Below are 10,372 nucleotides of genomic sequence, written 5' to 3' on the forward strand. Positions count from 1 at the left end.
GTGTGGAACCCAGTTTAGCTACTGATTGTGTGTCTGCAGTACATTGTTTATTGCTTTCATTTTATGGATCAGTGGTCTCGTTAGATAGTAAAATTCATGTTAAATTGCTGTTTTAAGGGTTGTTTTTAAAAGTCTGGAACGGATTAATCCGTTTTGCATATCTTTCCATGGGAAAGCGTGCCTTGGTTTTGGAACGCTTTGGTTTTGGAACGGATTTCCGGAATGGATTCAGTTTGAGAACCAAGGTACCACTGTACCAAACTCTGATTCCGCTCATAACAAACACCTTTCCAGTGGAAAGTGCAGCACAAGACAGGAGGCAGCAAAGAACAGGGGAGCAATTCGAACTCAAGCTGCACCTCAGTACGTACTTATAGTTTGCCTCCCACTTTTTTTCCTCGCCAATCCAACAAGCTTCTCCTTTGCATACAACATATTAATTAGTGTTGTACATGTATGGCCTTGCACGTTTCTGAGATCACCAAGGCCGCATGTGCTCCCATAACCACTTACATCTGATCAAGGCCCAACAACAGCCGCACGGCGGCTAATCCAAATTCCAAGCGACAGGGCTCACGTGAAACCATGCACCAAGTGGAAATCCAAGATTTCACCCTGCCACCTGAGACTTAACAGGGAGGGAGGGAAGCAGATACTCCGGATGGAGCGTGGCCTGTCTGCAAATGGCTCCCGTGCACTAAAGAACAGTTCCTACAATCATGGTTCGAAATTAGCAGGGCACCAGGCGCATTTCGCACCTATGGATTCTCCATTTGCAAGCACTTCAAAAGGTCTGGGTGCCATTTTTTTTCTGAAAGGTATGTGCTTTGACGCCTCAAAGTATATGTTAAGGATAAACAGTATGCTAAGGAGTCTAACAAGAAAAACTAGAGTGTTTTGAAATTTGAAGTACGGTGCCAATATTTTTATTGTAAACACCAAATTAAACATTTATTAACCATTTCTGCTAAAAATGTGATCCTAACAATGTGTCACTTATGTGAATTGTGTACAGTGGTACCTCAGGTTAAGTACTTAATTCGTTCCAGAGGTCCGTACTTAACCTGAAACTGTTCTTAACCTGAAGCACCACTTTAGCTAATGGGGCTTCCTGCTGCTGCCGCGCTGCCAGAGCCCGATTTCTGTTCTTATCCTGAAGCAAAGTTCTTAACCTGAAGCACTATTTCTGGGTTAGCGGAGTCTGTAACCTGAAGCGCCTGTAACCTGAAGCGTATGTAACCTGAGGTACCACTGTACTAGTTCATGCCTATCAAAATAATAAATAAAAAATTTTGCCGACCGCCTACCCAGGGCAACTAGACATTCTGTTTTGTCACCCACAACCCAGGTCGCAGGAGCCATTTGGCTCTTAGCTTTTCTATCTCACTTTCAAACACTGCATACAATGCATTTTTGTTGTTGTTGTTGTTCAACGGCCACAGCTTCACAGATCAAAAGGCACGGGTCGAATTCTGGGTATCATCTCTGGGGGAATGCCGGTCAATAGAAGCTAAAGACATATTTAGCTGTGAGTCGTCCACCATCAAATTATTAACTGGCACATGTGAATAAGCGGCTGTTCAGATATTTCCCTTTCAGCACCTACAGGTTTGCACGTATGAACATGCAACCAGCCTCAAGAGGCTTTTAAAATTCCCTCAACAAGCTTTAAGTTGTCTGAGGAGTTGAAGCCAGATCTGATGACAGGGAAACTGAATGATAAACTACATATGTTGAATCCTCTCACTGAATCATCAGGGTGAGTGCAGCCTTAACTTTGAAAGTTGTAAAAACCTTCTGGTAGAAACAGTGATACCAGGGGGGAAGCGTGTGAGAGAGAAAATTTTCAATACATTTTCAATATTTTGATTTTTCAAGTAGGGTCTAGAGTGATGGTGGAAAACACCAGGCACCTTTTATATCCAGGGATTATTCGCCATTTCCCCCCTAAGTACACGTCTTCCATTTCCTGCTTCTGTTTTGTGCCATTTCTTAAATAATTGTTGCTATTCGATTTTATGCTGGTAGTCTGGGAAGTAAATGGCAGGCTGAACTTCATAGCAGGGTTTTAATCCCCTAAATAAAAAATAAGTTACTAAGGCCAGTTACTAAGAATTGGGGGGGGGGCATTTTTCTAAATGGGATTGGAAAGGGAGTAGCAAGAAAGAAAGACTTTGTTTTCCACAGCACCAGATGAGTTTGCATCCTTAATAACAAAAGCACAGTGCTACTAAGACTGCAATCCTAACACCAATTACCTTGGAGTAAGCCCCACTGAACTAAATAGGATTTACTGGCAAGCAGGCATGGTTATGGTCACACTGTAAAGCCAATTGTTTTAACTTACAATTACAAGATGTGATATGTGGCAGGCATTAGAGGAACAGCCTGGGGAATGCTACAGAAATGCTAAGAAGTGTGGAATTACTGTACAGTAGTTGTTTTAACTATCAAACAAATGACGGGCCAGAAATCTTCAACATCTCCCTCTCCAAGTCAACATCTTGGGATGACCAACTTTTAAAATAGAAATTCCTGCCCAGAGCAGAAGATGGAAATTGCAGGTTTTCTGTGAAGGTTACAGAGAGGAGGCGTTTCTGCTGCTGCTGCTGCGAATGTTGTTCATGTAGGCGAAGCAGGATAAGAGGAGAAGTCAAGAAAGTGTGGGCTGTGAGGGTGGGCTTAGCATGCATTAACCAGTTCCTTCCCAGGCTGTCTGCAGGCTGCCTTGGTAGCAAAGGCAACTGGGTACGAACGTTCGCCTGGAGAGATGCTGTATGGAACTGAGCAATCAAAATTTCACAGTCAATCTCTGGGCATGCTGCGCAGAGGGGAACCAGCAAAGACCCAAATTGTCGCCTTTTAAGGCACACTCCGTGCCCTCACAAAACACCCCTCCTTGCCCCAATTAAGGCTGAATTGAAACAGCAAGCCTTGCTGTATTTTTTTCAGCAGCGATACTCTGGCATTATGGGGTGTTTTCACACGAGACTCCCACCCACATCTGTAAGACAAATGACTAGCGGGGGATACCTTGGAAAAAGAAGGGGAAGGAAGAGGAAGATAACTGTTTTACATTTCCCCCTAAAATATACTCAGAGTCGCAAAGTGATTTCATGCTCTTTATTCAGCTCATAGTGGTGAGAAGGAAGGAATGAAAGTCCCCTCAAAGTATCTGCTTTATATACATTATTTACACAATGGGCTGCACATGATTGGCTAATTCCGGAATTCTACTGTAAGCCAATCAGGTTGTGGATTCACTTCTATCTGGAGCATGATTGGGTGGTTCCTGCCAACCAATCATACTGCTGCATTGTTCTAGGACCAATCAGACTGCTGCATTCTGAATCCTATTGTTCTAGGACCAATCAGACTGCTGCAGTTTGAATCCTATTCAACTCAGTACATAACACCCCTCCCCTCTTAAGTTCCAGTCCTGCCCGGGAGGTCGCATTCATAGTCCTCAAGGTACGCCGGCGGCCTACGTGTGCATTGCGGCCTTGGGTGTTCCCTGGTCCGGGGTTCAGGTTCTGGCTCGTGTTCCAAGGATGCTGGCTGTGATGGGGCTGTTTGGTCTGGCGCAACCGGCTCGCTCAGTCGTGGTTCTGGTTCCGGTGTCCTTTTGGCCTCACGGGTCCTCTCTGTATTTACTGATTCTGCCTCTCCTGCTTGCCCCTGCTGCTCTATGGGCCTCACTGCCCCACTGTTCCCTTGGGACTCCTCTGACCTGTCCTCCTCCTCCTGGTTTTCTCCCGGGAATCGTCGCCGTATCTGGTCGCAGTGGCGGCGCCAGCATTGCCCCCCATCTGTTAGCACCTCGTACGACACGGGGCCCGTGACCCTGGTGACTGTGGCGGGTACCCATGCAGGGCCTGCCCCAAAATTCTTTGCGTACACTGGGTCCTGGGCCTCGAAGGTCCGGGGGTTCCTGCCTTTCCCCACCACTACCTCATCCTGAGCTCTATCGGGGTGAAGGCGGTCCAATCTGATTGCAATGCGCTGACCCATTAGTAGTTCAGCAGGGCTCCGGCCAGTCGTTGAGGTGGGGGTGCTGTGCTGTGCTAGAAGGAATGTGGCAAGGCGGTACTCCCAATCCCCTTGCGTCATGCGGCGAAGGGTGTCCTTGGTGGTCCACACCATGCGTTCTGCTTGGCCATTGGTGGCAGGGTGGAATGGCGCCGAACGGATGTGGCGGATGGCGTTCTGCGCTGTGAAGGTTTGGAATTCTCCTGACGTAAATGCAGTCCCGTTGTCTGAGACAAGAGTGTCAGGGAGCCCGTGGGTTGCAAACAGCCTGCGTAGTACCCGGATGGCTGCGGACGTAGAAGTGGACGGTACCAGTGCGACTTCCAGCCATTTGGTGTAGGAGTCCACCACTATGAAGAATGTTTTCCCCTGAAAGGGGCCAGCGAAGTCCACATGCAGGCGTGACCATGGTGCTTGGGCGGACTCCCAGGACTGGACTGGGGCCCTTGGGGGATCTGGGCGGGATTCTTGGCAGGCCTGGCAGTGTTTGACCCAGGCCTCTATCTCTCCGTCGATCCCCGGCCACCACACATAACTCCTGGCAAGGGCCTTCATTCTTACTACCCCTGGGTGTGTCTCGTGTAGGGCTGTGAGGACCCTTTTGCGGAGGGGCTGGGGAACAACGACCCTGCTTCCCCATAACAGGCACCCCTTGTGGGCCGACAGTTCATGTTTGCGGGTTCTGTAGCCGGCGAATTCTGGCCCGGGGCTGCTGCTGGGCCATCCCCTCCACACCCAGTCCAGGACCCGGGAGATGACCCTATCTTTTTTGGAATGGTGTGCAACTTCTTGTGCCTGAATGGGGCGGTCGGGAAGCAGCTCCAGACTCATAACCTCTTGTGCAGGTGCTGGGTCGGGCCTGTTTCCGGTAGTGGTAGCCTGCTGAGGGCGTCCGCATGGCCCATCGCCTTCCCAGGGCGGTGAATCAGTGCATACTGGTAGCTGGCAAGGAAAATTGACCACCTGAGGACGCGAGGAGACAGCACTTGGGGGGTCTGCTTTTCGGGGGCCAACAAGCCAAGCAACGGCTTGTGGTCAGTCACCACGGTGAAGGGCCACCCGTACCCCTATATTTGCACAGACGTTGCTTGGTTTTCAATGCCCCCCTCCATTTTAAGTTCTCTTTCTGTCTCTCTTCACATGGCTAAGGAGCGCTCCCATTCAGCGAAAGTTAAATGGCAAGGAATGAAAAGCAAAAATAAATATAAAAAATGATCTAGTAACAGGGGCGCCAGCTTCTTGTGCACATTTTCAGATACGGTTAAAGTGGGTTGTATGCAACAGAAGGTTAATTCAGGAGTTGGTGCGGGGCTTCTTTTTAGGTTTTGAGTGTCAGCAATTCCTTCCTGGCCCCCGCCACAAAAGAGAAAAAGGAAATCCCAGGCTTGAAAACTGGGTTGCAGTAGCACAGATCTCAAAAGCCAGCAATGGTGAGAATTCTATAGGTACAGAGGACTGCCTATATTAAGACAGAATGGGGTGGGGTGAGGGGTAACATCTCTCGCCATTCCCACTGCCACTGGGCACATGTTTAGATCTCTCACTTGCAGGAAAAGCAATAGAATACATTCTAAAACGATCTCTTCAGACATTCCAGAAGTGGGCATAAGTTCAGACTGGGATCTGCTAGCGGACCTCTGGGTTATTTTATGTAGGTCAGCAAGGGATTTATGGCTTCCAGTCATTAACAAAATGGAAGCAACCCAAATGAGAGTGTGTTTGTGACCCGCCTCCCTTCTTATTATAATGCTGAAATCATGAAACCTAAGGGACTGGGAGACACCAGGAGCGGATTTGGTGTGGAAGGAATGTGAGCTCAGTTCCTGGGCTTGTTAATTCTTTCATTCTAAATGTACGGATCTCAGGGGTTTCTAGAAAAAACAAAGTACATCCTGAAAGACTGCCCAGCCACTAGACTTTCCAAAAGATTTCTTCAAAAACGACTGAACGAAGATTTGTGCAGCTCACAGAATCACTGCATTTTCAACAACACTCAATTTATTTTGAAAGGCTCTGTATCTTTCTGAAGCCTAGCGTTCCGGTACGAAACATTCGTAGATGGCTATTTCTTTTTTAGAAGCAGGGCTTAAATAAACAACTTTATCAGTGGCATCTTGATGCTAAACTCTGTTTGCTCTGATGTAAGTCCATTCTAATTTGATGCAGATTTACTTTATTTATGGTTTACTGCCTTCCTTGATGTACCGGTAAGAAATGTTAAAATCAACAGGGCTTCTTTCCAAATTCAAGATGAGAGTGCTAACAATACAATCCCAATATTTTCCCAAACAACCAGCTATTTAGAACTTTTTTTTTTTTTTTTGCTAACTAAACAACAAGGATGGTGTTTGGTTTTTTTCTTTCCCAAACTAGCATTTCTTTCAAAATATGCAATCAGTTCTGCTCCCCTACCAAAATGGCATTTAAGATCTACTGATGGTTTATTAAGGATCTCTACCTTAAATTTATTATGTTTTGTTCTGACAATCCACCAGTTTTTCAGTACAGTATTATGTTTTGGTAGTAGAATATCTTCAGCACTCCCCCCCACCACCACCACCTTGGAGGCAGCTGAATTATTAAGTTACAAAGCAAAACAGCCTCTCATCAAAGTTGGTAAATAAACCTAAGTCCTTTATTAAAACAAATTGTTGCTTTCAGTAAAATAATTTGGATCACCTACCTACGCTTTCAAAACCCTACAAAGTGCATCATTCTTTTGAGGGGGCGGCAGAAAGAAACAGGAATCCTCCCATTCAAAAATATTAAGCTGACTTTAGTTTACAACTAGGGTGTGTCTGTGCAAAAAAAAAAAACCCCAAAACCACACATCATGTACAGTATTTCCACACACATGGGAGTATGCCTGCAGCCAAATGAAGGGAAGCTGTTAAAATATATTTGCTGGAGGGCAAATATCGTGAGGACAAGTGTCTAAGAGGGACAAGGAGCAACCGCTAAAAAAAAAAGTCTCAAAAATCTGTAGCATAATAAATTTTCCCAGCACTTCAAAAAAGTTCACAGACGTAGAGAAAACATAGTAAAAAAAAAAATCCCACCCAATGTAGTGTTTGGATTTGCACTCCATCCCCCAAACTTTTAAGCGAAGACAATACATGGACGTTTCAGTACTTTCCTCCCACGCCCTCACCCTTTTCTGCTCTGGATTTCTCTGGGAATCATCCACACTCCGCCTACATATACACGAATCCGCCCTCTCCTTCCGGCAATCTGCAGCAGCAGAATGAATTGTACCAAGCAGCAGCTAAGAAAACACCCTCCGGGACGGGGCAGAAACTTCTCCTATTTTCCCTTTATCCCATTCGTCGCATCAGCCTCAAGGCAGCATGGCCAAAGGTCAAGTAGTGTGATGTGGTGTTGGGGAACCTGGATACCTCCAGATGTGGTTGGGGACTCCACCCCTGCCTCAGTTTCTCCCAGTTACACCCCCCCACTTTACCACCATCGCAGCCTCAGAGCGCCAGCGAGGCTGAACCAGAACTTGCAGTAGAAGCCTCGCGCGCAGCTAGCATTCTTAAGATACTCGCCTACCGCACCAACACGCGGAGGCCTTACACTCGCATTCACACGTGCGTTTTTGACGCGCGATGTTGACTTCTCGACGAGGCAAGTTTCGGCCGCTGAAAAGCCAAGCCGGGGGGGAAATGCCTCCCGAATCGCGAGCAAGAAAAACAAAATCCATTGCGGTCTCTCCAGAAAGCCTTTTTTTGTGTGTGGGTTAGAAGGGGCGCGGGGAGAAAACTTAGGTCCTGCATTGCAGAGGGGGCTGGACTGGATGACCCTCGGAGGGTCCCTTTCCAACTCTGCAAAAGCTGCAGCTTTCAACCCGAAGAATGGATCCCATGCCGAAGATCTCGCTTTGCCGGGAAGCAAAGGCGCGCCCCTCTTTTAAGATAACTCGACGGCAACCTGTTCGCCAGGCGCCAACATTTCGCAGCCCCGTCTCTCCATACGCTTCCTCGGCAGCCAGGAAGAGAGAAAGGATCCCCGCGATCGCGCCCGCACAGCCCCTCGCGCGTCTCGCCCCCCCCCCCAGGTCCTGCGCGCGATCCAGTGCCCACGAGGGTCCCCGACTTACTTCTTCCCCGCAGGACGCTGCTGCCGCTGCCTGCCCGGCTCTTCCCTTCTCCCGGCGGGCGCGAAGTTATGGCCAGGGTCGCCTGCGGCCGGCCTCGTCCTTCTTCTGCTGCTGCTGCCGCCTTCCCATGGGTGGGCGAGCTGCCTCCCGCCCCCTCGGCCCAGCTCTGCCCGGCAGCCCCGCGACAACCCAGCACTGGCGGCGGCAGGGCTGCAGGGAGGCACCGGCGGCGGCGGCGGCAGCAGCAGCCTCGCCTTGCCTCCACCTCCTCCTCCACCGCCGCCTCCTCCTGGCCTTCCCGCCCGCGCGCACATCCAGGGCCCCCCTCCCGCGCCGCCGCCGTCACGTGGGGAGATTCCGCGCGCCCGCCCGCCCGCCCGCCGACGAGCCTGCGCCGGGCCCACCTCCCACGCGAGGCCGCGTGACGCAGAGCGGGGAGGGGGGGGCGGAACGACACGGCGGCGGAGAGAGCGCGGCGGCGAAGGAGGGAGGAAGGAATGGGACGGAGGAGCGCCCGGCCCGGCGGCGGCGGCGGCGAAAGGGAAGCAAGGAGCGCGGAAGGGGGAAGGAGGCGCCTCCTCGCGCGCGCCCGCTGCGCTGCTCGCGGGGCAAAGCTTTAGTCGTCGGAAGGGAAAGGGAGGCTCGTTGGGAGGTTGGAAAGCTCTCCTTTTCTTTCTTTCTTTCTTTCTTTCTTTCTTTCTTTCTTTCTTTCTTTCTTTCTTTCCCTCTCCCCCCGTTCTCTTTCTCTCCCTCTTCCCTCCCCTTTCTCGTTCTCTTTCTCTCCCTCTTTCCCTTTCTTTCTTTCTTTCTTTCTTTCTCTCTCTTTCGCTTTTCCTCTTTCTCTTTCTCTCTTTCTCTCGTTCTTTCTCTCTTTCTCTTTTTTCCTCTTTCTCTCCCTCTTTCCCTTTCTTTCTCTCTTTCTCTTTTCCTCTTTCTCTTTCTCCTGTCCTTTATCTAACTCTCTCCCCCTTTCTTTCTTTCTTTCTTTCTTTCTTTCTTTCCTTCCCTCTCTCCCTTTCTTTCTCTTTCTCCCTTCTTTTCTCTTTCTGTCTCTCTCCCTTTCTCTCTCTTCTTTCTTTCTTTCTTTCTTTCTTTCTCTCTTTTTCCTCTCTGTCTTTCTCTTTCTTTCTTTCTTTCTCTCTCTCTTTTCTTTTCTCTTTCTCCCTTTCTATTTCTCTTTCTTTTTTTCCTTTCTGCTTCTCTCCTCTTTCTCTCTCTAGCTTTCTTTTTCTTTCTCTTTCATTCCGGGGCACAGAATGTTATATGAAGTGATCCCATCCATCCCTGCCTGTGCTTTAAAGGCAAGCTTATCGGGAGCCCGTTCTGTGAACCACCCTGAGATCTATGGATGAGGAGCTGTATAAAAATGTAATTATCTGCTGCTGCTACTACTGTTATTATCAGAAGTTTTCTTCGGTGTACCCTTGAGTACCCCCAGAAAAAAGCACTGATTATTATTATTATTATTCTGTGCTCCTCATTCCCACAGGTTTTCCAGATGGACTTCATTGAAGTTGTTTATTATTATTATTATTATTATTATTATTATTATTATGCATTCTGCGCTCCCACAAGTTTTCCAGATGGACTTTTTTGGGCTTTTTCCCAGCCAGAGTCATTGCCATTCTAAGGGAGTAAGGGAGAAGTTTGTGGTGAGCTGCAGCCCCTCTTTTGGTAGAAAAATAGCTCTTCTTGTTGTTGTTATTTGGCACTTAACAAAGTGAGTTGTCCGTCACAGCTTCCCTGCTATTCTCCCACCCCTGTGTAAAAGGCTGCAAGCCTGCGCCCGCTTTTCAACCAGGAGCTCAGCGTGGTTTCTGCCATAGAACTGCAGCGTTGGAAGAGATCCTGGGGCTCATCTAGTCCAACCCCGTGCAGTGCAGGAATGGCAATGAAAGCACCCCTGGCCATCCAACCTCAAAGGGTAGCTTAATTGACTCGGAACCCCAAAATTTGGGACCCCCTCCCAACCTGTGCCCAAGTTTTGCAGTTGTTTTTTGCAGCCATCTTCCGCCTTTGCCGGGTCTCTGGAGCACTTCTTCGGAGCTCTGGAGGCAAGTGGGGTGGGCAGCCGAGGGGTCTGCCGCTCTAGATGTAGCCCGATCCTCTGAATGCAAGGCTGAACTGCGCCCAGAGGGACTTGCACTGAAGCGAGTCAGTGACTCAAGCCCTTTGCTAACTGCACAGTACCAAAACCATACCCGACCCAGCAAAACACACTCAAACATTTCCATTGTGTGTGTT

At 48.8% G+C, this 10,372-nt stretch overlaps 1 protein-coding gene across 1 annotated transcript in view; it reads right to left on the reverse strand.

The window, feature by feature from the left end:
• The window catches only part of NAB1 (NGFI-A binding protein 1), a 51,065-nt gene extending 42,532 nt beyond the window's left edge, over positions 1–8,533 (reverse strand). The window contains exon 1 of the mRNA XM_083630820.1: positions 8,129–8,533. The gene's annotated coding sequence lies outside the window, so the exon portion shown is untranslated. The remainder of the gene's footprint in view (positions 1–8,128) is intronic.
• Between the last annotated feature and the right edge of the window lie 1,839 nt (positions 8,534–10,372).

This window comes from Podarcis filfolensis (genome assembly GCF_964270895.1).
Source record: "Podarcis filfolensis genome assembly, chromosome: 1".
Classification (NCBI taxonomy): domain Eukaryota; kingdom Metazoa; phylum Chordata; class Lepidosauria; order Squamata; family Lacertidae; genus Podarcis; species Podarcis filfolensis.